At 45.8% G+C, this 24,128-nt stretch overlaps 1 long non-coding RNA gene across 1 annotated transcript in view; it reads right to left on the bottom strand.

Annotated features, from left to right (window-relative positions):
* Window positions 1-1,539: 1,539 nt before the first annotated feature.
* LOC138370856 (uncharacterized) overlaps window positions 1,540-24,128 on the bottom strand; it is a 64,906-nt gene continuing 42,317 nt past the window's right edge. The window contains exon 3 of the long non-coding RNA XR_011230230.1: window positions 1,540-2,442. This is a non-coding gene — a long non-coding RNA (uncharacterized lncRNA). The remainder of the gene's footprint in view (window positions 2,443-24,128) is intronic.

The following is a 24,128-nucleotide window of genomic DNA, read 5'->3' as shown; positions in this document are numbered from 1 at the left end:
TTCTTGAAGAGATCACTGGTGAAGTTGGTGCCACAGTCACTTTGAACCTCTTGGAAATCCATACTGAGTGAAGATCTTCAATAGGTGTTTCACCACTGTAGCAGCCGTAATGTTCTTTACTGGAACTGCTATGGGAATCCTGGTGGTAGGACACATGATAGTTATTATATATGCGTTGCCAGAACTGGTCCGGGGTAAATGACCAACACAGTCTATGATGAGTCTGTGGAAAGGTTCCGCAGGCACCTGGATGGGTTTCAGAGGAGCCTGGGGAATAGAGATGTTAGGTTTACCTGCCATCTGACATATATGACACTCTTACGTATTTCTTTACGTCTTTTACCATACCTGGCCAGTAGTAGTCTTGTCTGATTCCGTGGTAGGTTTTGTTGAAGCCATAGTGAGAAAGAGCTCCGTGGGCCAGGTGTAGAATATCTGGGCCGTATGCTGGTGGGAATCACTAGTTGTTCGACATTGGCCCAATCATCATCTCCTTTAGCTTGCTGGGTCTGTATCTGCGGTAGAGCAATTCATTCTCTAGGAAGAACCCAGGGATACTGTCAGGTTGAGTCTCAGCCTGAAAGAATAATGGTGTTAATGCTTGATCTTCCCTCTGTAACTTACGGAACTCCAACTTGGTAAGATTTGGAGGTAGATTCTGAGGGTCTTGAGGGACAGCGGTAGCAGTAGAGTCGGCTGGTTGCGGTCGTGCAGCTTGTGCACGGGTGGTCACCAAAACCGGAGGAGAAACTATCACTCTCTTGAACCTCTGCTGGAACATATTCAAAGATGGGATTATCCATTACAGAAGTACACACCTGGGTTTTGTCCGTGATGATCATGTTGGGCGGTTGCAGATCTTCTGCCAAGTCGTTGCCAAGGAGAAGTTGCACTCCAGGCATGGGAAAAAGCTTTCCCTGATGGCGACTTAACTTCACCGGTCACGAAGGGACAATCCAGGTGGACTCTGGCGAGTGGATATGGAGTGGTAGCAGTGAGGTCAGTGATAAGGACGGTTTTCCCGGTGTAGGCGACGTTAGGCACAGCCGACTTTATGGTAATGGATTTGAAGAGCCGCTGTGTCCCTCAAAATCTTCAATTTGAAACTTCCCTCGAATCTGTACCGTTGGTAGAGAAAGTTCCGGGATACAGGTGTTTACTGAAGAGAGAAAGATCATTAACATTAACACCAACATTCATTACAGGCTTACCGGACTTAGGAGGAGTCTGTTTGGGTTTAGTAGATTCATTGCTCTTGTATTGAGCCTTCACACATCTGTCTATGGTATGTCCATAGAGTTTGCAATACTTACAATACAATTGTGAGCTCGCTTGATCTGTACTCACTTTATCGTAACTGTACCAAGACTTCTTACTGGAAGGTGGTTCTGGTGTCAGCCGGTGGACGAGGCTGTAGGTGTCAACCGACTTCGCACATTTGATGTAGTCGGTTTCTTCTTTATCTGCTAGATATAAACGGACGGAAGGGGGAACACGTCTCAAGAATTCCTCAACTAGCATGAGGTTGATGAGTTCTGCAAATGTAGAGACATGTGATGCAAATGTATGGAAGGCCTTGGGGAGGCCTGACGGGGCGGGGGCAGAGGTCGACTGTGGTCGGTAGCGCTGTGACATGTGGTTTGGTTTCTTGGGGTCGGGGGGTCGGGGAGTCGGGGAGTCGGGGGGTCGGGGCTCGCAGTATCAGCTGATGACAGAATGATTGTCAGCCCACTGCTAACACGTTGCTTGATTTCAACTGCTGCAGAGATGAGGGCCTGTGTCACTTATCACTGACTGTGTAACCTGTGACAATAGGCGAAAAACACCATCTAATCTGTACCATAACACATCTACGTTCCCTATACTGGAAAGAAAAGGAACTCTCAGGAGTAAGTGTCAAGTCATTATGACTAACTAATGAAAGAGAGATCACTATTTACACAAATATGACACTCACCACAGGGCATGTATGGGGAGCATAATAATACAGTTGAGGGAGGCTGAGGCCACGCGTGGTTGGGTCCCTTCCCTCCCACCCCATGCGTCTCTTACGTGCATCCACCATGGGCATCCCCCCCCCCCTCATCCAACCATCCATCATCCAGCTCCGAGGACGGAGGCGAGTCTTTAGGGAACAGGTTCACGCTTCGAGAGGGGGCAGGGCAACCTGAAAATCAATTCCCGCCTCACACACTCTTAGCATGTGATTAATCACGCTCATCCATCTTTCATCCATCTCAGCGATGGAGTGCTCGGTTTACTCCAGAATCACTCAAGAGGGGGACGGGTTAACCTGAAATCACGCCCGGGCAGCGAGATTATCACTCGCTCATCGATCAATCATCTGTCATCCATCTCACCGATGGAAGGGACAATCTTAGTCACATTTCTCCCTTCTACGATGCAATTGCTCCCTCACGCTCCTGCAGCTCCCTCACGCTCCTGCAACATATTGGCCCTTTTAAGTATGTTTTGAAAAAAATAACTAGTACATACAACTTTAAAATATCCATAAAAGAATTAGAATGCAGCTACCATCATCCCAAAAAATGTCTAAATATACTTAGGAAAGGAAATTGTCACTTTGGATCAACATGTATATTTTTTCCATCTTGATATGTGTGAAACCTCACTCAAGATAAGAAAATACCATGACCTAAGCTGCCCATTCTTTCATGTGAAAGGCACAGAACGCTATATAAAGAGTGACAAACAATTTGGCTTCGCAGGAAAGGCATGTATATTTTTTTATAACCAGACGAAAGAGGTTTCAAAAGGTGGAGCAGGATGTGTGTGTATGGAACTGGCTGAAAGACCCATCTGCATACCAGAATCACACATACAATTACTCCATACAACTGTACTATTACAACAGGCAACAACCAGTAATAGTCAGAACAAAACCGACACGCCCATGCATAAAGGACGTGCCAGAAAAATCTTCATCAAATTACCCTAAATAGAGCAGCCTCATTCATCTTTGCCAAGATTCAAGGACAGAAAACAGGAGCAAAACACAAAATACCATTCATAAATGGACTCCTCGCCGAGTCATGTGCAGTATTTGGAAAAGAAATCCATGCAGGTAACCCTTGGACAGCGAGATCGGCATACCAGAATATAATCTATATAGACATGATAGGGTAAATAGGTCACATGGAGGAATAGGTTTGTTTATAAGAGAAGACCTTATGCTCTGAGTATCTTAACTCTACAAATGAGGTGGTAGTTAACTACCTGGGAGTAAAAATATAAATACTTAGTTATTATTCGAATACACAAACTGCCAGATGCAAAGGCCTTGATAATCTGGTAAACCTAAAACCTGATATTGTCTTCCTAGGTGACTTCAACCAGCACCACTAATATGGAGAATATTATACAAAGAATAAACAAGATTTTAATATCAGGAAATCTATCCGGACATAAACCACAGATTAGAAAACTACTTAGATTGTGACGAAATTTCACTAAACCTGCAGATAAGAGTCAACTAGGAACGAAAATATTTAGATCTGAACTCCACAAACAAAGAAGATATAATCAGGGACATTACAATCTCAGATTCCACATAATCAGATCACAAGCTCATTGAAGTGCAAACTAATACAGTGGAACCTCGATTAATGAATTTAATCCTTACTGGCACCGAACTCGACATGTGAAACGCTAGTCTTTCAAAACAAATTTCCACATGTAAAATAATGGAAATAAAATTAATCCGTTCTATTGCCGGAAAACATCAATATGATATTCGATTTTTTAAATAATGGAGCAGCCTACCTGACACACACTGAACAAACCTTTATGGTTTTTTTTCATTTTTTTTTGTTTTTCCTTTTTATAGAAAAAAGTTTGTTCAGTGTATGTCTGGTAGGCTGCTCCATTTTGTATAAATAAAAACAATTGAAAAAAAGGAAAAATGTAAAAGGTTCGTTCAGTGTTTGTCAGGTAGGATGCTCCATATGACTTTCTATTTTTCATATTTGTTCAATTTGGTTTGTATTTTTCATTTGTTTATTAATAATGTAACAACCTACCCTGGCACATACTGAACAAACCTTTATGACATTTTTCTTTTTTCCAAATTTATTTTTTATTTTTCGTTTTTATTTTTTTTTTATACAAAATGGAGCAGCATTCCTGACACACTGAACGAACCTTTTGGACATTCTTTTTTCAAATGTTTATTATTTTCTAATTTTGCCTAAAAACCAAAATCAATGCTTTGCAACATTACAGCAGTCACCCTTTTACATCCCAGCATCATAAAAAAATGAGAGTTATTTGCATTGTCGGAGGTGTTTTTGCGAGAACCAACAGGAACTCTAGGAAGAACCATGTGCTTTTCTCGTTAATCAAGTGTAAGCTCGTGAATCGAGACGAATTTTCGCCGAGTGGGACACTCGTTATTCGAAATGAACTTAAACTGTTTCCCCACTGAATGATTGTTAGTAGTAAAAATCCCACAAAAGAAATAGAACAACAGAGTTCCGAAGTATATAAAGTGCCTGAAATGTGTTCCTTTGTTAAAGGCCAAAAAGAGGACTAATGTAGAAAGCTAATGCATTCATCAATACAAAGTGAAAAAAATAAATGCTTAAGACACAACTATCCCTAAAACGAAGAAATAATTTAAACACGATGTTTGAAGAAATCTGGTAGAGACTGAAGCAGTCACATATATGATTGATGGAATGCACTAGAACAGTCATACATGATAGAAAAAACTAAAATATTTCTTTACACATGCAAAAAAAAATAAAATATCAAAAGCAAAAATCACTGTCAGTATTGGACCTATTCTTACAAGTGAATGGCCATACACAGGATGACAAAGAAATTAGGTAAATCCTAAAACAGCAGTTGGAGGACCTATTTAGTACCCCATTAAACCCCATGAAACTAGATGATCCGAAAAGTTTCTTTATGCATGATATCCAAACTTATAAATATAACCGGTATCAACACGAATTTTGCAGATTTTGAAGGAGAAATTAATATGATGCCCATGCACTAAGCCCGGGTCTAAACTTGTGTAATTCAGTATTTATAAATGATAAGTGCCAGCAGCAATGTGTGGAGAAAGAGCTTTGACACAGGAGATATACTATTGATTTAAGCGAATGTGGTATATCTATTCTTTACAAGGGAGGGAGCAAAGCATTGGCCAAGAATTATGGACCAGTTGCACTAACGTCCTACATAAAAAAGTAGTTGAGAGAGTGATCAGGAGTCAGGTCCTCTGTTTCATGGAGACCAGTGACCTCCACAACACAGGTCAGCATGGATTTAGAGCGAGATTATCATGCCTCTTGCAGCTACTTAACCACTACAGCAAAATCACTGAGGTATTGGAAGTAAAGCATTATTCAGGTGTGGTATTCATGGACTTCACAAAATCATTTCATAATTGTGATCATGGAGTGTGTAGTACACAAAATGAGGTTAATGGGAATATCAGGTGAAGTAGGATAGTGGATATTCAATTTTACTAAGCAAATAAGCAGGAAAAATGATTGGACCTATGAATTTGAATGTTCTCATAATTCATCCTATCACAGTGAAGACTGTGTTGATTGTCTTGATAATGGTCCAGGACGGACCGAAGCTTTGTCATCATCTCATTTTCTGGTTTGTGGTTTAGTCTTCTTATCTTCAGCCACGTCATTGTGACTCTTCGTCTGCATCCAATCACAATTGTTGTACTATTCAAATCACTTCTGTTCTGTCTTGAGTACTGCTCTATACTCGCTTTCCCCTTCAGAGCTGATGAGATTAATGAAATAGAGGGAATACAAAGAATATATATGGCACACACACACACACTATAATGCATCTAAATAATTGGGATCGTCTCATAGCTCCCTAAAAGAAAATTCCTAGAAAGGAGACGAGTGAGGAATCAAATAACACACACATGGAAAGTACTCCCATCCAGGTACATCCAGGCACAGTACTAAATTTGTAATATAAATAAAAGCTCTGGATTATGCAAATACGCTCTTGTCAAATTCTGTCATGTATTATTGTCTGGCTAGTAATTATTCTTTGAATAATGGCACACACACAATGGCAATGTGTGCACTGCCTGAAGATTAGGGCAGAGATTGACAGGCTAATGAAGCAGGTGAAACCATAATGGAGGGGAAGGCATCTCCGCAAGGATGCAAGTAAGTAAGTAATTATCAAAAGAAGGCACCAAACCGGGAAGGCTATGTAGCACCATCAAATACGCAAAATAATCAGAGGGCGCTAAATATCACCAAGGATGCCAATACGAGAACAAAAACGCATAAGGCGAACGATATCAAAAGTATCCGAGTCACCAAGAATTCTATCGAGGGACAGGTGACCGCGAGGGGCGGTCGGAAAGCAAGACACACGCTCGTCCTGGAAGTCAGGACATTCAAGAAGGACATGCACGACCGTAAGAGGGACAATGCAACTAGGACAATAAGGAGCAGGGCGGCGCTCCATCAAGTGACCATGGGTTAAGCGAGTATGGCCAATACGCAACCTCGCTAGAGCTGTTTCCCACCGCCGGTTACGGTGGAAGGAGGACGGCCACGAGGAAACACAACATTTAAGAGTACGTAGCTTGTTACCAGTAACAGACAACCAAGAAGCCTGCCAACGGGTAAGGACTGAGGAATGGATAACCGGGTAAAAGTCGGAATATGGAATGCCTTTACGAGAGATGGGACAAGAGCGGACAGCTTCCTTAGCGGCAGCATCCGCACGCTCATTTAAAGACACGCCAATATGGCTGGGAACCCAACAAAACTCAACCGACTTAAATTTACTGTGAACGAGAAACGGCCAATGCTGGATCTCGACAACTACCGGATGAACTGGATTAAAGCACCCGAGAGCCATGAGGGCACTACGAGAGTCAACAACAACCACAAAGGAAGACTGACAACGAGAAAGCAGGAGACGAAGAGCATAGAGAATAGCATAAAGTTCCGCTGTAAAGATGCTAGTCTCCGGAGGCAAGCGACACATATAAGTGCGATCAGGAAAAACAACAGAGTAGCCAACACCGTCCGCTGACTTAGACCCATCGGTGAAGACAGAAACGGAGCGGGAGTGAGAAGAAAAGTGCTCGAGGAAAAGGCGTTTTAGAACTGTAGGAGGGGTAAAAGCTTTAGTGATACGAGTCAAGGATGTACAAAACCGCGGAAGAGGGACCCTCCACGGGGGCAAAGAAGGAACAACACGAGGAGAAACATCAGAAATACGAACGGAAAGAGAATCCTGCAGGCGAGATAACCGGACAGAAAGAGGGAGGTGGTGAAGAGGAACAGGAACCGCAGGAGGGGTAAAAGTTAAAGCACGACAGAGACGAGAGGAAGGATGTTGCAAGGACCGCGCAAGATAGCGAAGACAGTAGCGATCACGGCGGTCCTGGAGAGACAGGAAGCCAGTGTCAACATACAAGCTAAGGACGGGAGTCGAACGAAAGGCACCAGAACTGAGGCGCAACCCAGTATGGTGCAAAGCATCAAGACGGCGAAGAGTAGAAGGAGAAGCAGACGAGTAAGCAGGGCAACCATAATCGAGCTTAGACAGGACGAGAGAGGAATGTAAAGCAAGGAGAGTGCGCCTATCTGCCCCCCAAGAAGTATGGGACAAGACCCGAAGGAGGGTAAGGGACTTAGAGCACTCAACACGGAGGTAAGAGATATGGGGAGACCAAGACAAACGAGTGTCAAGGAATAACCCCAAAAGCTTCGCGGAATCTTTGTATTCAAGGGGATGACCATAAAGTGACAAAGAGGGACGAAGAACAACCCGTTTCCGCGTAAAAGTCATGGCACAAGTCTTAGAAGAAGAGAACTTGAAGCCATGACCTGTGGCCCAAGACGACACGGCATCAATCGCAAGTTGAAGCCGGCGTTGAAGGAGAGGCGAATCATCACCCTGACAGCAAAGGGTAAGATCATCGACATAGAGAGCGGAGAAGACACCAGAAGGAAGAGAGGAAAGAAGACCATTGAGGGCAACCAGAAAAAGAGTAGTGCTCAGAACACTACCCTGGGACACACCTTCGTATTGCTGAAAAGAGGGAGAGAGAGCGGTACCAAGGCGCACCCGAAAGGAACGACGAGAGAGGAAGCTGCGGAGAAAGAGAGGGAGATGACCACGAAGGCCAAAAGAATGAAGTTGAGATAGGATATGATAACGCCAAGTGGTGTCGTAAGCCTTTTCTAGGTCAAAAAGGACGGCAACAACGGAGGTCTTCGCAGCAAAAGCAGTACGTATATAGACCTCCAAGTTCACCAGGACATCTGTCGTGCTGCGGCACTTGCGGAAACCAAATTGAGAAGGGGAGAGGAGGTGATGGTGTTCCAGGAACCACATCAGACGAACGTTAACCATACGTTCAAAGAGTTTGCAGACACAACTTGTGAGAGCAATAGGGCGAAAGTCCTTAGGGGAAGTACCCAGAGACCCCGGTTTGCGAACAGGGAGGACAACGGCATCGAGCCAGTCCTCAGGGACTGACGACGACTCCCAGATCCGATTATACAGACTCAGTAAATACTGAGACGTGCTCGGAGGGAGATGGCGAAGCATCTCATAATGAATACCATCGGAGCCCGCCGCCGTAGAACCGCAGAGGGCCAGGGCAGAACGAAGTTCAGAGAGAGAGAAGGGATCATTATAGGGAAGCTGAAGATGAGTGCAGAAATCTAAAGGACGAGACTCAAGGACAGGTTTACGAAGAAGGAAAGATTGGGGAAGATGAAGACCAGAGCTAACAGAAGAAAAGTGGGAACCCAGTTCGGAAGCGACCTGCAACGGGTCCGCCACAAGAGTATCATGGAGGTGAAGGACCGGTGAAACATCGGGAATGAACTTACCCGCTATCTTGCGGATACGCTTCCAGATCTGGGCCAGAGGGGTCTCGGACGTAATTGTCGAGACATAAGATGCCCAACATTCACGTTTAGCCGTACGGATGGCCCTACGGGCCACCGCACTCGCTTTCCGAAAGAAAAGAAAAGAATCGGACGTCTGCCTACGGCGGTGCCTCTTCCAGGCCGCACGCTTACAGCGGACAGCCCGAGCACAGTCCGCATTCCACCAGGGAACGCACTTCCGTGGACCCCGAGAGGAAGAGCGAGGAATAGAGCGGAGGGCAGCGTTGAAGACAGTGTCATGAAAAAGGAGGAGAGCGCGAGAGAGAGGCAGAAGGGAGAGGTCAGGGAGAGCAGCACTGAGGGTAAATAGGGTCCAGTCTGCCTTAGCAAACTGCCACCTAGGGAAAGAGAGGGAAGGGCGAAAAGAGAAAAAGGAAACAAGGATGGGGAAATGATCACTTCCATGGAGGTCATCAAGAACCTGCCACGTGAAATCTAAGTAAAGAGAAGAAGAGCAGAGAGAAAGATCAAGACTAGAAAGGGTGCGAGTCCGAGAGTCCAAATGAGTGGGCTCACCAGAATTCAGAAGAGACAGGGAAGAAGAGAGGAGAAACGGCTCAAGGAGGCGACCCCGGGTATTCGTCAGAGCGTCACCCCAAAGAGAATGACGACAATTGAAGTCACCCAGCAGGAGCACAGGCTCCGGCAAGGAGTCCAGGAGGTGTTTCAAATCAGGGAGAGAGAGTGGGACACTCGGGGGGAGATAAATGGAACAAACTGTGTACCATTTCCCCACAAAGATACGAGCAGCAGAACAATGGAGAGGCGAAGGAAAAAGTAAAGGAACAAAGGGAACATCAGCCCGAATCAAAAGAGCAGAAGAATTAGAAGCCCCAGCAATGGCTGGGGGGGGGGGAGAGAAAGGAATAGCCACGAAAACGACCAGGACGAGCACCAAGCATTGGCTCCTGGAGACAGACACAAAGGGGCGAAAACCGCGAAATCAGAAGTTGGAGTTCGAGGAAATTGGCGTAATAACCTCGAACGTTCCATTGAAGAATGGACAACGACGAGAAGAGAAAGGACAAAAACAGAGAACAAGGAAGAAACAAAGGCGAAAGAGCAACAGAGCACGTTAAAGAACATCAGGGTCGGGATCAGGGTCAGCAAAGTCAGGGTTAGGGGGCATGGGTAAACTGAGCAAAGACGGAGGGAAGGAAACGGGAGAACAGAGCAGAGGTGGGCGGGCAGGGTCTGGAGGAGGAGGAGGAAGAGGAGGAGACAACGGAGAGGAGCCGTCAAGGACAGCAGCAGGAGGAGGGGGAGTAGAAAGAGGGGAGCGCACCCCAGCAAGAGCAGCAACCGAAAGGGAAGCAGGGGCCAAAGAAACCTCCATAGCAGGAACAGGGGGCGCAAGCACTGAAACGGGAGGGGAAGGAGCAACAGAGCCAGAAGGAGGAGCTGAGGAAGAAAGCGAAGCCTTCTTACCCGCCGGGGAAGAGGAAGGAGAGGAGCCAGGCTTACGCTTCTGACTTAAAGAGACCGGTGTCCCAGCAACTACGTACCGGGCAACGGATTCCAGTGTCTCAACAGGAGAAGCCGAACGAGAGCACACACGACGACCGTTAGGAGAGCGATGGACATCCGCCCGCACCGACAGGCGGTGGGGAGAGCCAAGAGATGGAGGAAGAGGATGGGAAGGAGGATCGGAGGGGGACGAGGAAGAAGACACAGAAGACACGACAGACCGGGTAGAAGGAAGGGGAACCCCAGACAGAGGACCAGGAGGAGGATCCTTCGGGAGAGAACCCAAAGGAACGGAGGAGGGGGCAGTGGGCGCATCAGGGTCCAAGGCCCGGAAACGGTTATGAGTCTGAGGAAGGCGGGAAGGACGTGGAGAGGAAGAGCGCAACACGCGAGCATAAGAGATATTAGCATAAGGCGGGAGCCGGCGAACCTGGCGCCTCGCCTCAGGAAAAGATAAACGCTCCCGGTGCTTCAGGTTGAGGACGGCCGCCTCAAGCTTGTAATGGACACACGCACGGGAGAAGGTAGGATGGGCCTCACCGCAGTTGAGGCAACGAGCCTGGGGAGAAGTGCACTCCGACTTAGAGTGACCTTCGCCTACCACACAAAGGACAGAGAGATACAGTCCCGGAGCAGCGGAGGGCACCATGCCCAAACCTCCAGCACTTGTTGCAGAGCCGAGGAGAAGGAATGTACTCCTGGACAGAGCACCTGGCACCAGCAAGAATGACAGAGGGTGGAAGGGTCCTACCATCAAAGGTAATCTTCACAACCCGGAGGGGTTGACGGCGACTACCACGAGGGGGACGAGTAAACGTGTCCACCTGGAGAATAGAATGGCCCTGGGCAGCGAGGATATGGCGAATATCGTCGTGGCAGTCGCGCAGGTCCCGAACACCGGTTGCAACATGGGGCGGGAGCAAAATAGTGCCAACACTGGCATTCAATTGAGCGTTCTTCGAGACCCGAACGGGGGTCTCGCCAAGGCAGGATAAGGCAGCCAAGCGGGAAGCTGCATCCTGAGAAGGAGCAGCAACGACACGCGTACCGAGACGAGTGGGGTTAAAAGTAATGGAGGCATCCACGGAATCAATGAGATGTCGATGAAGGGAGAAATCGTCAGGAGGCGCAGAATCAAGAGGGAGGAGATCAAAATATTTGGCCCACGAAGCGGGACCAAACAAGGCTTGATAGGTAGCAGAACTGGAAGGAATCGAGCGAGGGCGGCCGTGACGAGAACGGCGGTGAGAACCCCCAGAGAGAGAGGGGTTAAAAGGCGCAGTAGTTACAACTAGAGAAGGAGCCGCGCCAGGGGACGAGGTAATCACCACTGGGGGCTTGGGGCTCGACCCAACCACAGAGGAGGGAGGGGAGCCAGGGGAAGGAGTCAGAGAGGCCAAAGGAGGAGCAAGGTCGGGACCCAATGCAGCGGAGGCTACAGAGCCCGGTCTTCCAATACGGACCGACTCGGGGGCTTGGTCGCCCACCCCACGAGCCTGAAAAGGTAAGCCAGAAGCAGCCGAAACAGGGGTTATCATCTTGACGAAATTACGAATTCACTCACGAATGTGCCCCCACACCCACCATGGAGCCACAATTAGAGGCAGGACACCCAACAAGAAGCTATCGCCGATCTTGTCGGGGCCTCCTAGGGGTGCGTCGTGAGTATACGCCCCACAAACGCCACCTTAAGAAACCGACAGTCCGTCGAGATCGGGTTCAGTGACGAAGTGGGGATTGACAATGAAAGGTTCCCCTCGCTCTCGACGTCGGGTACTGCAGTTCTACGGGTGCATGAGTATGCCTCCTCAAGCACTCGGGCGTCAAAATAGAAGAAGTCCATGGAAGAACCAGAACGAGCAAAAGGTCGGCAGGAAACGGCCAGCAGATAGGAGAAGAGGGGGGAGAAAAGCGAAACAGAAGGAAAAGGAAAAGGTGCCCAGCAGAATTGGAGAGGACGGCAGCAGGAGCACAAGGCTAGAAAAGGACAGAGGACTGTCCGAAGGAGCATCACACTCCAGCAGCCGCCCACGAAGCCCCCACACGGCGACAACGAGCTGAGCGGGGAGGGGGCGCAAGGATGCAAATGAGAAGCTCCATCGAGATAACTCAATTTATCCACCACTCGCCAGCTAAGACGGCGAAAACGTCAAAGAAATCAATAACACTGGTTAGAACATTTAACTACTTCAGTTAAATGAGGGGAAGACCATTAGCGGTAACTAACTAGAGAAGCTGAGCATCACAACAAAAGCCTGGACATTTGTTGGTGGCTTGGCACATACGCTGTTAGGCCAAACCTTCTGCTTCATAAATACAAGCATTTAGGCATGTTCACCGCGGTCAAGGAATCAAGGTAATAAGAAATAGTGTGACGCAATACTATCAAGTATTGATGACAAAGTAGTAAGACTGCGGAAATTGTCTGCCTCTCGATAACAATATTCACCGAGCTAGAAGCAGAGAGGTATTTAAATAAAGTAACAATAACTTAAAAGTATTATGAAAGATATACAATACCATTATTGAATAACTGGGAAGCTTGCATTAGCATGAAGATCATGTGAGTGACAACATTCACTTTTCATGGTTGGTGTGTGTGGCAGCTTCTGTACACCGAGTTAAATGTGTAGGACTGTGGTAGGCACCACAGTAATAGTGATATGGTTATGACCAGTGGAAACTGCTGCTGCTGTTGTAGGCACCACAGTAAGAGGGATATGGTTATGACCAGCGGAAACTGCGGCCACTGTGTAACACTGTAAAAGTGTTTGGTTTAGTTGTATTTAGTACATACATAGAGTACATGAGTCACAGACAGGAATTTGAGAAGGCACCGGCTTGGTCGACCTGAGTTTCACACTTCTAAGAGTTAATGACCCCAAGTGACCCGAGGTCAGATCATGCGAATTTCACCTTACTTCTACTAATCTTATAATTGGAGCCTGGTAGCCTTCAAACATGCCGACGTTTAAGGAGTGGCTTGGTAGAGAGCCGGAGGCTATCTACTTGTGGGCGGAGTTAGTTACTAGGTTCCCCAATATATACTCGGAGAACTATCGATTCGAGAGCATTAACGACAGAGAAGACAGAAGACCAGGCAGCAGAGCAGGACGACAACAGCCGAGACAGGCTGTCGGTCGGACGGGGGTGAAGCTGCCTGACAGCTGCAGACTCCCCCCCCCCCCCTCTCTCTATCCAGCTATAGGCAGGCACTTGGTGAGTTGAACATTAAGGTGACTTGGCCGTGTTTTACAAGTGTTGTGTGATGATCAGGGGCAGTCAGTTGTAGTGTTCAGATTCTTGGAGGATGACTCACTTTACATATATAGATCTTGAGCATTGCTAAAATTATGATACTTAGTATGTGAAATATAATTGAATTTATTATTTAAATTGCCTTTGTGTCCCCTAGAGTTAAGTTGAGGTGAGAAAGCCTCTGGGATTATTGGTACCCTGATTTTACCGAGTACATGAAAGATGGGACATACTAACAATGACCTTGATAACATCTTTTGAGAATTGTGATACAGACAAGTTCCATTCCTTGTCTTGTATGTATAATGATCATGAATGGATGGTGGCAGCTCTTCTACTTCTTCTATCTACTCTTCTACTTCTACCTATCTACACCTCTCCCTCCACCCCTCTTGGAACTCTCACTTTCAACTAATGACCCTCCTCGCTCCTCCCCCCTCCCTACCTCTCACCCCAAACCCTCACTAATTACTTCACTATTCATTTCTTTCCTTTCGTTTTCTCTTATACGTTTGTGGCAGTGAAATGTATTCTAGAGTTCTCTCTAGAGTTTCGGGTAGCTGATCCAGTTGCGGCGCCTTGTAGTCTTAGCACCTAGGTTACAAGGTGTTGAACGAGAGAGGCTGCCTTAGGAACTCTGGGAGTGCTCTAGAATAGTTAGCTAACTGGGGACGAGATAACGGACTAGAGAGAGCCGTTTCCCCCGGCCTCGTTAGTTAACTGGGGGGTGGAATAATGGACAAGATAGAGCTATTTCCCCCACCCCCCGTTATAACTGTTGAAGGCACCACAGTAACAGTGATATGGTTATGGCCAGTGGAAGCTGCGGCCGCTGTTGTAGGCGCTACAACGTGAATTATGTGGATGTACTGTTGCAATCCACAAGTTATGAGTAAAGTATTAGCTAGTGAATCAAACACAACAACACTTAACAAATGATGGTCGAAAGGATTGGTAGTACATGTGAGTAGCCGGACTGTTGTCACACTGAGGTAAGGTCTAGGAGATTAAGACAGCCTTAGCCCACCCAAGCCAATGTTACAGCCTTGAGGTCACAAAGGGTGATTCAATGTTCTTGGAAACGAGAAGATTTACATTTAAGATGATTATAACATCCTTGGGATGGTTGGTGTGGTGGTGAAGGCTATAACCGGCTAGACAGCAGTCTTGTGGAAGACGCCGTGTCATCAAGTACTCTACTTTACCTGCTTGTGGCAGCAACAGAGAGAAACCAGCCAACTCTGGGGACCCGATATGATCTTGTTGAGACGAGTCTGCAATGTGTATTATATGGGAGACTAACCGGGTAAGGAGTGTTTTAGTGATGGTTCGGGGTTAGGGACTTAAGTTGCGGTTATTAGTTGTATATGAGGGACAGCTAGGTCCAGTGCATTTATTGTCAATGGGTAGGCAATTTAACCCAAATTGGATGTTATATTAATTATTGTCAGTATTTTATATAATGAAATTAGAAAACCCGACGGCCTTTAATCACCTTCCATATGTTCTCATGTGATTTCCATTACAAACCTATTAGTATGCCTTAAGGATCTAGTTGGTGAAAATAATTTTTTTTATATATCAAAAACCAAGGTACAAAAACAGGGAATAAATGCAAAGCAACATAAAAACAAACCAATGGGCTTATACATGAAACAAAGCAAACACCATGAAACAGACATCAAATACATACAAGAGGTCACAGCATAGGACAGAACACAGACAACAAATAAAGTACAAAGAAAATTACAAAAACGTACAAGAAAAAATGCACAAAATTACAACAAACTTATAGAAAACCAACCACCCTACAACAGAAAAGAGGAGTAAAGTAAAACAATCACGGGCAGTCCGACTCCGCACACAGAGGAGCATAACCGGACACAAATGAGGAGACCAACAACAAATAAACAGTAAATCCAAAAATTTCACAAGGACATAACAAAATACATAAGAATAAAGCAATGACAAGTATAAAATTACAAACACACACACACACACTCATTGGACCAACACACGGAACAGCAACACACACAACCACACCACATCCGCACACAACCACAGCACAAACACCCACACCGAACAAAGGCAAAGCACACAACAAATCGCAAATACAGCAAAACAGGCCACACAGGAGCCAAGAACAAACACCCACACCACTCGCACAAACACAATCACCCACCAGTGCATGCAGGCACTGGGGAACAACCACACACAACACAGAAACCAACCACACAGATCACTTATACTTCTCCGGGTACTCCCGAGCCGGACATCATAAGCAGTAAGCATCCCAAACAAGTTAGTCAGCGTCAGGAAGTGGACGTCCAGGATGCGCAGTAGGCCGAGGCATCAAATCCGGCACACCAATGATGAAACACCGCACCCGCGGAACCCAGATGGTAGAAGGGCACCAGGAAACAGGACACACACACTCATCAATCTCAACCCACATAGGTATACCAGATCCGTCGGCCACCTCTCTGGACGGGAGGATGACAGGCAAGGGTTTCCCCCCTAGGAAGCCGGTCACAATGCCTCACATCGGGCTCCCCACTAGGGCGCGCACTTCGTTCCACGCCGGGCATCGCACCGAGCCCCGCGGAGGGCGGCCCCGCGGAGGGCGGCCCCGCGGAGGGCGGCCCCGCGGAGGGCGGCACCACAGGTGCACCAGTGTCCCCACCACTCGCAACAGGAGCAGAGACCCCCGTCGCACATCCTTCGACAACACCACTACGATGTCGCAATCACCAGGGGCAACCGCCCACTGAGGAAAGGCACAAGCAAGGGGCACAGTGTCAGGCACCACAAGAGGCAACACAGCGACGTCCACAGCATCATCACCCACCTCATCACGCTCCTCTGCCCACGTCCGGCGAGGCGACACATCCCGAGCAGAATGACGGCGCTTAGAAATAGGCTACTGATCGTCGGAACAGTCACCCCCTGCAAACGGTGTCCCAGAAAAACCATCGGCAAGCGGCCCCAAAGCCGGGGCAGCACTATCACGAAGAACAACAGCCTAAACGACACGGGGCAAAAAGTCACCACCATTGAGAGACCGGAGTTGGAGAAGGAAAAGACAGAGCAGGCGGAAGGGAAGACTCCAGCACATGGGAGGAATCCTGCGTGGGCGACAGAACCGGCAGGAGAAGAAGATGCACACGCCAATGAGGAAACTACCAGAGGCGACGAGGCAGAGGGCGTGGGCGGAGACACACACCATCGCCCCGACAGCCCCGGGAAGCACATGTTCTTCAGCAGGAGATGCAGGCGCCACCCCTACAGCTCCATCCAAGGTCACCACGGAAGAAACCGGATGCGGATGCACCTCCACAACTACCGAACGGCGAAGGTCTGAAGCAGGCGCCCTAGGTCCTCAGAGCACACCGGTGGGGCAGACAGATGAGGCCCAGATGGAGCGACAGCCGGAACTGCTGCAGGAACTACACCAGGTCGAAAAAGTCTCCCATTCAAACTATCACTAATAGAGTAACCTCATTCATCTTTGCCAACATACAAAGACTGAAAACAAGAACAAACAACAAAGTACAGTTCATAAATGGCCTCCTCACGGAGTCAAATGCAGTATTTGGAGCTTTCACAGAAACCCATGCAGGGGAATTGTTGGACAGTGAGATCTGGATTCCAGGATATAACCTATACCGGTGTGATAGGAAAATTAGGTCACATGGAGGAGTGGGTCTGTATATTAGGGAAGACTTTGTATGCTCGGAGCTCCTAAACGTTACAAATGAGGTGGTAGAGGTACTGGGATTAAAAATAGAGAAAATAAATTTAGTGATTATACTAATATACAAACCGCCAGATGCAACGGCTGAGGAATTCACAGAACAGATAAGCAAACCAGAGAATAGCCTTGATAATTTGGAGAACCCGATACCTGATATTATCTTCCTAGGTGACTTCAACTTGCCTAGTCTCAGGTGGAACATAGCAATCAATAATATTATACCAGGAAATCTATCAGGACCTAACCAACCACAGATTAGAGAACTACTTAGATTGTGACATTTTCACTCAATCAGCAGATATCGGAGCCAACGAGAAATGAAAATATTCTAGATCTGGTCTTTACGAACAATGAAGACATTATCAGACACATTACGATATCAGATACCACATACTCAGATCACAAACTCATTGAAGTGCAAACGACCATCAATACTCAGAATAGACCTAAAACGTTGATAAAGCGAGAGGGGCTATTCAGTAAATTCAATTTTAATAATACAAGGATAGACTGGGAGATAATAAACAGGGAACTTACAAACATTCCATGGGGAACTGTTCTAAATAATACAAGTCCTACAGAAGGAATAGAAAAAATGACTTCAGAAGCGTATCAAGTCTGTCTGAAACATGTTCCTTTGAGGAAAGCCAGAAAGAGATCTAACGTAGAAAGAACGCAGACGACACTATAAACGCAGGAAAAAATAACGGAACTGCTTATGCAGACACGAATTTCCCGTCAAAGAAGGAATAATTTAAATAGGGAGATTGAAGAAATCGAGCGGAAATTGAAACACTCATATGAAACTGAAGAAAGGCAGTTAGAACAGAAAGCAATTCAGGAAATAAAGAAAAATCAAAATATTTCTTCTCATATGCGAAATCAAAAGCAAAAACCACTGCCAGTATTGGACCTATTCGTACAAGTGAAGGTTCATACACGGAGGATGACAAAGAAATTAGTGAAATCCTAAAAAAGCAGTACGAGGATATGTTTAGCACTCCAATAAACAACATGAAGGTGGAAGATCCAGACAATTTCTTTATGCGGGATATTCAAACCCCTGTAAATATAACTGATATAAACACGAGCGCATTAAATTTTGAAAAAAATTGAAAACATGCCCATGCACTCGGCCCCAGGTCCAGACTCATGGAATTCAATATTTATAAAGAAATGCAAAGTGCCGGTAGAACAGGCACTCGGTATAGTGTGGAGGAAGAGCTTGGACACGGGGGAGATACCAGATGCACTTAAAGTAGCAGACATAGCCCCTCTACACAAGGGAGGGAGCAAAGCAATGGCAAAAAATTATAGACCAGTTGCACTAACATCGCACATCATAAAAGTATTTGAGAGAGTGATTAGGAGTCAGGTCACCAATTTCATGGAGACCAATGACCTTCACAACCCAGGCCAACATGGATTTCGAACGGGAAGATCGTGCTTCTCACAGCTACTTGAGCACTACGACAAAGTCACTGAGGCATTAGAAGAGAAACAGAATGCTGATGTGATATACACGGACTTCGCAAAGGCTTTCGATAAATGTGACCATGGCGTGATAGCACACAAAATGAAGTCAATGGGAATAACCGGTAAAGTAGGACGCTGGATACTCGGTTTTCTGTCAAACAGGACTCAGCGAGTAACTGTCAACCATATAAAATCTAGTCCAAGTGCAGTGAAAAGCTCTGTACCTCAGGGTACAGTCCTTGCACCGCTGCTTTTCCTTATTCTCATATCAGATATAGACAAAAATACAAGTCACAGCTTCGTATCATCCTTTGCAGATGACAAAAATCACTATGAAAATTACCTCGGCTGAGGACATTGAAAAACTTCAAGCTGATATTAATAAAGTTTTCGACTGGGCATCAGAAAATAACATGATGTTTAACAGTGATAAATTCCAGGTACTCAGGTACGGTAAAAATGAGGACCTTAAACATAATACAGAGTACAAAACACAATCAAATGTACCCATAGTAGGAAAACAGCATGTAAAGGATTTGGGAATAATAATGTCTGACGACCTAACGTTTAAGGAGCATAACCAAGTAAATATTGCGACAGCCAGAAAAATATTAGGATGGATTACGAGAACCTTCAAATCCAGGGATCCCATCACAATGGTTGTACTCTTCAAGTCACTTGTGTTGTCCCGTCTTGAGTACTGCTCAGTGCTCACTTCCCCCTTCAGAGCAGGAGAGATTGCTGAAATAGAGGGAATACAGAGAACATATACGGCACGCATAGACGCAATAAAGCACCTAAATTATTGGGATCGTCTCAAAGCCCTCCAAATGTACTCACTAGAACGAAGACGAAAGAGATATCAAATAATAAACACCTGGAAGATACTGGAGGGCCAAGTACCAAATCTACACATTAAAATAACAACGTACTAGAGTGAACGACATGGAAGAAAATGTAGAATAGACCCAGTGAAGACCAGAGGTGCCATAGGCACAATCAGAGAACACTGTATAAACATCAGAGGTCCGCGGTTGTTCAACGTCCTCCCAGCAAGCATAAGAAATATTGCCGGAACAACCGTGGACATTTTCAAGAGGAAACTAGATTTATTCCTCCAAGGAGTGCCGGACCAACCGGCCTGTGGTGTGTATGTGGGCCTGCGGGCCGCTCCAAGCAACAGCCTGGTGGACCAAACTCTCACAAGTCGAGCCTGGCCTCGGGCCGGGCTTGGGGAGTAGAAGAACTCCCAGAACCCCATCAACCAGGTACCTGCACAGAACGAGGATACGCTGGGAAATCCCCATGCACAGAAACTGGGAAAATCGTCCAGGAAAACTGAAGGAGCCTCTGCACGAGGAGCGTCGCAACCGGCCGCTACGTGGCCCTCAACACCACACCAGACATGTGCGTGTTTGACCTTGATAGAACGTCCTCATAGAAAGCCCACGAAACGAAACCCTAGATGGTATCGGGCTCGTGAGCAGCATGACGAGTCTGCGTGTACCCAGCCGGACCCCCTTCAGGCAGCCCGCACTCAAAATGTTGAACCGGTGCTTCACCACCACACCAAACTGCGTAAACACTGACACAAGCTCTGCCTCAGGGAAGGTCACTGGCACATCGTGAACACTCACAAATGTCAAAGGCCCCCAGGGACCCGATATCTCCACAGTCACAGCCGAATCAGGAATAGGAAGCGAGTGTGCATCCCAGCACGCCACAAACTCCTGGTAAAGCAGCGACGTGGCAAACGATACCGCTACACGGGTAGGCGAGATCTTTTCAAGCCCCAGTAGTTCAGAGACGTCAACACGAAGCACGTCCAGGAGAGCAATCTCCACAATGGGCCAGTCCACTGCACCAGAAAAATCCAGCCAGACAGTATCAACCAACCTAACACGGGTACCTCCGGCTACCGCCATACTGCCAGCCAGCCCCCCCTGCTAGCGGGCGCTCCACACCTCAAACTGCACCCGCCCCCTCGCAACTCCAGGCAGCAACTGGCAGGTCAGGGGAGCACGCCCGACCCTCCTGGCGGCCAACGAGGCAATCCATGCATGAAAAATAGATTGGTTGTAGTAAACTATTTCATGAGGCTAATTATATACAGTGGGGTAAATTTTGTATTCAGAACTAATCTGGGTTTCTCCGTTCACGACCGTACACACAAAAGAGCAAACTACTACCAAACGCCATTGTACGAGGAAAACACACAACAATTAACAATACAGTATTATAGGATACCAATTCTTTTACACAAATATTTTTCCGTCGAGGAGGGGGCAGTCGTAATACGTCAAAGTATTAGATGTAATGTGGGAGTGGGACTCAAAACTGAGCTACAAAAACTGTTTGGAGAGAATTAAAATGGAAAATTATCTACCTAATGATAGGTGTTAAACATAATCCACTAAACTTCGAAAGAAAACAGCTTTTATGAGAACTAATATCTATTGCTTCTAGGTCTAACACTGAACATTGTTACCAATTTTAGTACAATAAATTTTACTTGCCAAACAGGATTTTTTTGGTAATTTATGACCACTTTATTAAGCAAAATAATATTGTGCCAACACAGTAAGATAATATAGACTTGTTTAACAGGGAGACACTGATAAGTAGCATCTTAAAAGGGATGTACTACTTAGGGAACTGACCACAAGGAAATTACGTTAAACAAGACTCGGAAAAATTATTTGAGAGAAACTTAAGGTGCTAGATTATTCTCACATCAGATTCATATATTTTGGAGGTCTTTGGGAATTGTGGATTTGGCAGACTAACATGAAAGTTGGTCAGTTCTTGAGTCACTGGATCACAGGTGGTGGTCGCTGGATCACTGATGAGGTCACTGGATCACTAATGAGGTCACTGGATCACTATGTAATGTTTAAATTACAAATAAAGCTCGGGAACATGGTGCACTATAGATTGTTTAGTTCAAATAGTAGTGACTCAGTATGGGTAACCATGGCACTAAAGAACTTTATCAGAAAACAGAAGGCTTAATACAAACGAATTATGACAATTTTGATACATAACTTCCCGGCTTGGTGCCTTCTATTGATAATTATGACAATCTTTGTAAAAAAATGAAACAAAACACTATGTACACTTTTGCAGGGCAAGCAGAAAGCCTTCTGGGGTTTCACCAGATAGATGAAAGATTACAGACAACACCTGGACATTAACAAACAAGTCAAATAACAGATGACAAAGAAAATTTAAATTACTAAATTCTAAGAAAGTATCAAAGACCTTTATGAATATATCAGAACAAATCTACGTAGAATGTGAAGATGACCTGACAAGTTTAGTGGTTACCAGAGAGGAAATTATTAAACAAATATAAAAGGATGCTATAGCCATCACACAAGGAGGGGGGGATAGAAAGCAGTCACAGCCACGAGGTCACTTCAAGGCAGCTAAATCCCAAGGGACATCAGAGTCAGACCTACCAGACATTTAAAATAATGTTTATAGGAAACCTACAAAACGTTTATAGGAAATTGTTAATTTTTACTCTGATCATCAAAGTTAAGTTAGCAGTATTTATGGGAATGTTTCTTGCAGGCCTGAATTTTTGAACTCAAAACCATAATTTTAAAGACTGCCAATCGGCCATCAAAAAGTGTCTCAACTGTGAAGGGAGCACACACCGCCGTCTCTATGGACTGTCCCATACAACTTTAAGAAATTACGAAATCGGCACCAGCCACACCAACAACCAATCAGCCGGCGAGCGTCAACACACAGGCAACGACGTTCCCTGTGCTACCCAACTCCTCTGCTACAACGACGTCCCCACCAGACCAGGCCGCTCACCCACTGGGGGACACTGAACTTCAATGCCACTGGCACCCCTTCCACTAATCATATCAAACATGCCAACACCAACAGCATCAAATTTCTCATTGCCTCAGAAGACGACCTTTTGCCTGTTTTAGGGAATCTGCTTTAAGTAAACTCGCCCAAGCTTCTCCGACTCCTGTCCTCACTATTGAACAAAAATCTAAATGCTCTGTCCTTGTACGAAATGTCGCCAGCTCTGTTCTATCAGCACCTAATACTATCAATCTCTCTCAGGACATTTCACACAGGAATGTTATTACTGTAATGGATATATACTCTGTGCCTAATACAAAACACCTTAAGATCCAAAGTTCTTCCTCTGCAGAAGCTCAAAAACTCTTGTATCAAGGTATCAAAATCTTCAATACCAGCACTCCTCCCTATCTCATTTGTTCAGTTGACTATCTTCCTTTGCTGCAATGTTTCAAATGTTACAAATGAAAATGTAAAAGCCCACAAATTTGCTCTAAATGCTCTACAGAAAGCCATTTTTATACTCTGTGCTCTGCCCCCACCCTAAAATGCACTAGTTGCCAAGGTGCTCATTCAGCAGTTTAAAAATCTTGCCCTCTGAGAAAAACTCTGAAAACTCTTCGTACTAACCACCCTCGCACTCATACACACCCTCATTCTTCTTTAATCACCCATAACCCATCCCATCACCAAACAGCATCAGCCAACTCCATATCCTATGCCAGTGTCCTTAATGCTTCCCCTCACCAGCAACATCACCACCCGACTAATGTACAACAAACTCAGTCCTCTTTACCTCTTTCCTCACCCACCACGTACACCCTACTCTCCTCTCCAGAACATGACATATGAGCGAGGCACAGCCTGCGTCCAAGCAGCATATCTGCAAGCTTAAGACTATGGCCGAGAGTTCGCCGACTATCTTCCCATCTTCCTCACTCACAATGGCCATCCTAGTATTTCTGTACCTCCTCCACACCTCTTGCACTCTTGTTCCTTTCTCTTCCCCAAGGTGAATACTCCGACACATCTATATATTCGAACCTCTATTGGAATCAGACCCAACTATGGGATGGGTCAACCCAAGTATCGCATTTCCAAAAGGGTCGCCCTTGTTGGAATAGACGAACGCCGAAAGAATATTGTTGAAAACATCTTGATAACTTATTAAACCAAAATTATTTGTAAGTCAGAAAAAAGACAAATGGGATCTATATGCAAAACCTCTAGACAAACATTTTAAGTATAACTGAAGATATTTGTAGTTGTATAAAAGTCGCAGTTTTCATCATTCGTCGAGCTCGAAACTCGCAGCATTCATCTCGGAACAATGCCTATTTCACGCAGATTCCTCAATAAACGTAAGAGTTTTATATGTCACAAGATAAAAAAATATGCTTCATTTTAAATATCTT

Source organism: Procambarus clarkii, chromosome 33 (assembly GCF_040958095.1).
Source record: "Procambarus clarkii isolate CNS0578487 chromosome 33, FALCON_Pclarkii_2.0, whole genome shotgun sequence".
In the NCBI taxonomy this organism is placed as follows: Eukaryota; Metazoa; Arthropoda; class Malacostraca; order Decapoda; family Cambaridae; genus Procambarus; species Procambarus clarkii.
Note: the sequence above shows the minus strand (reverse complement) of the source record. Positions and strands in the feature narration are given on the sequence as shown.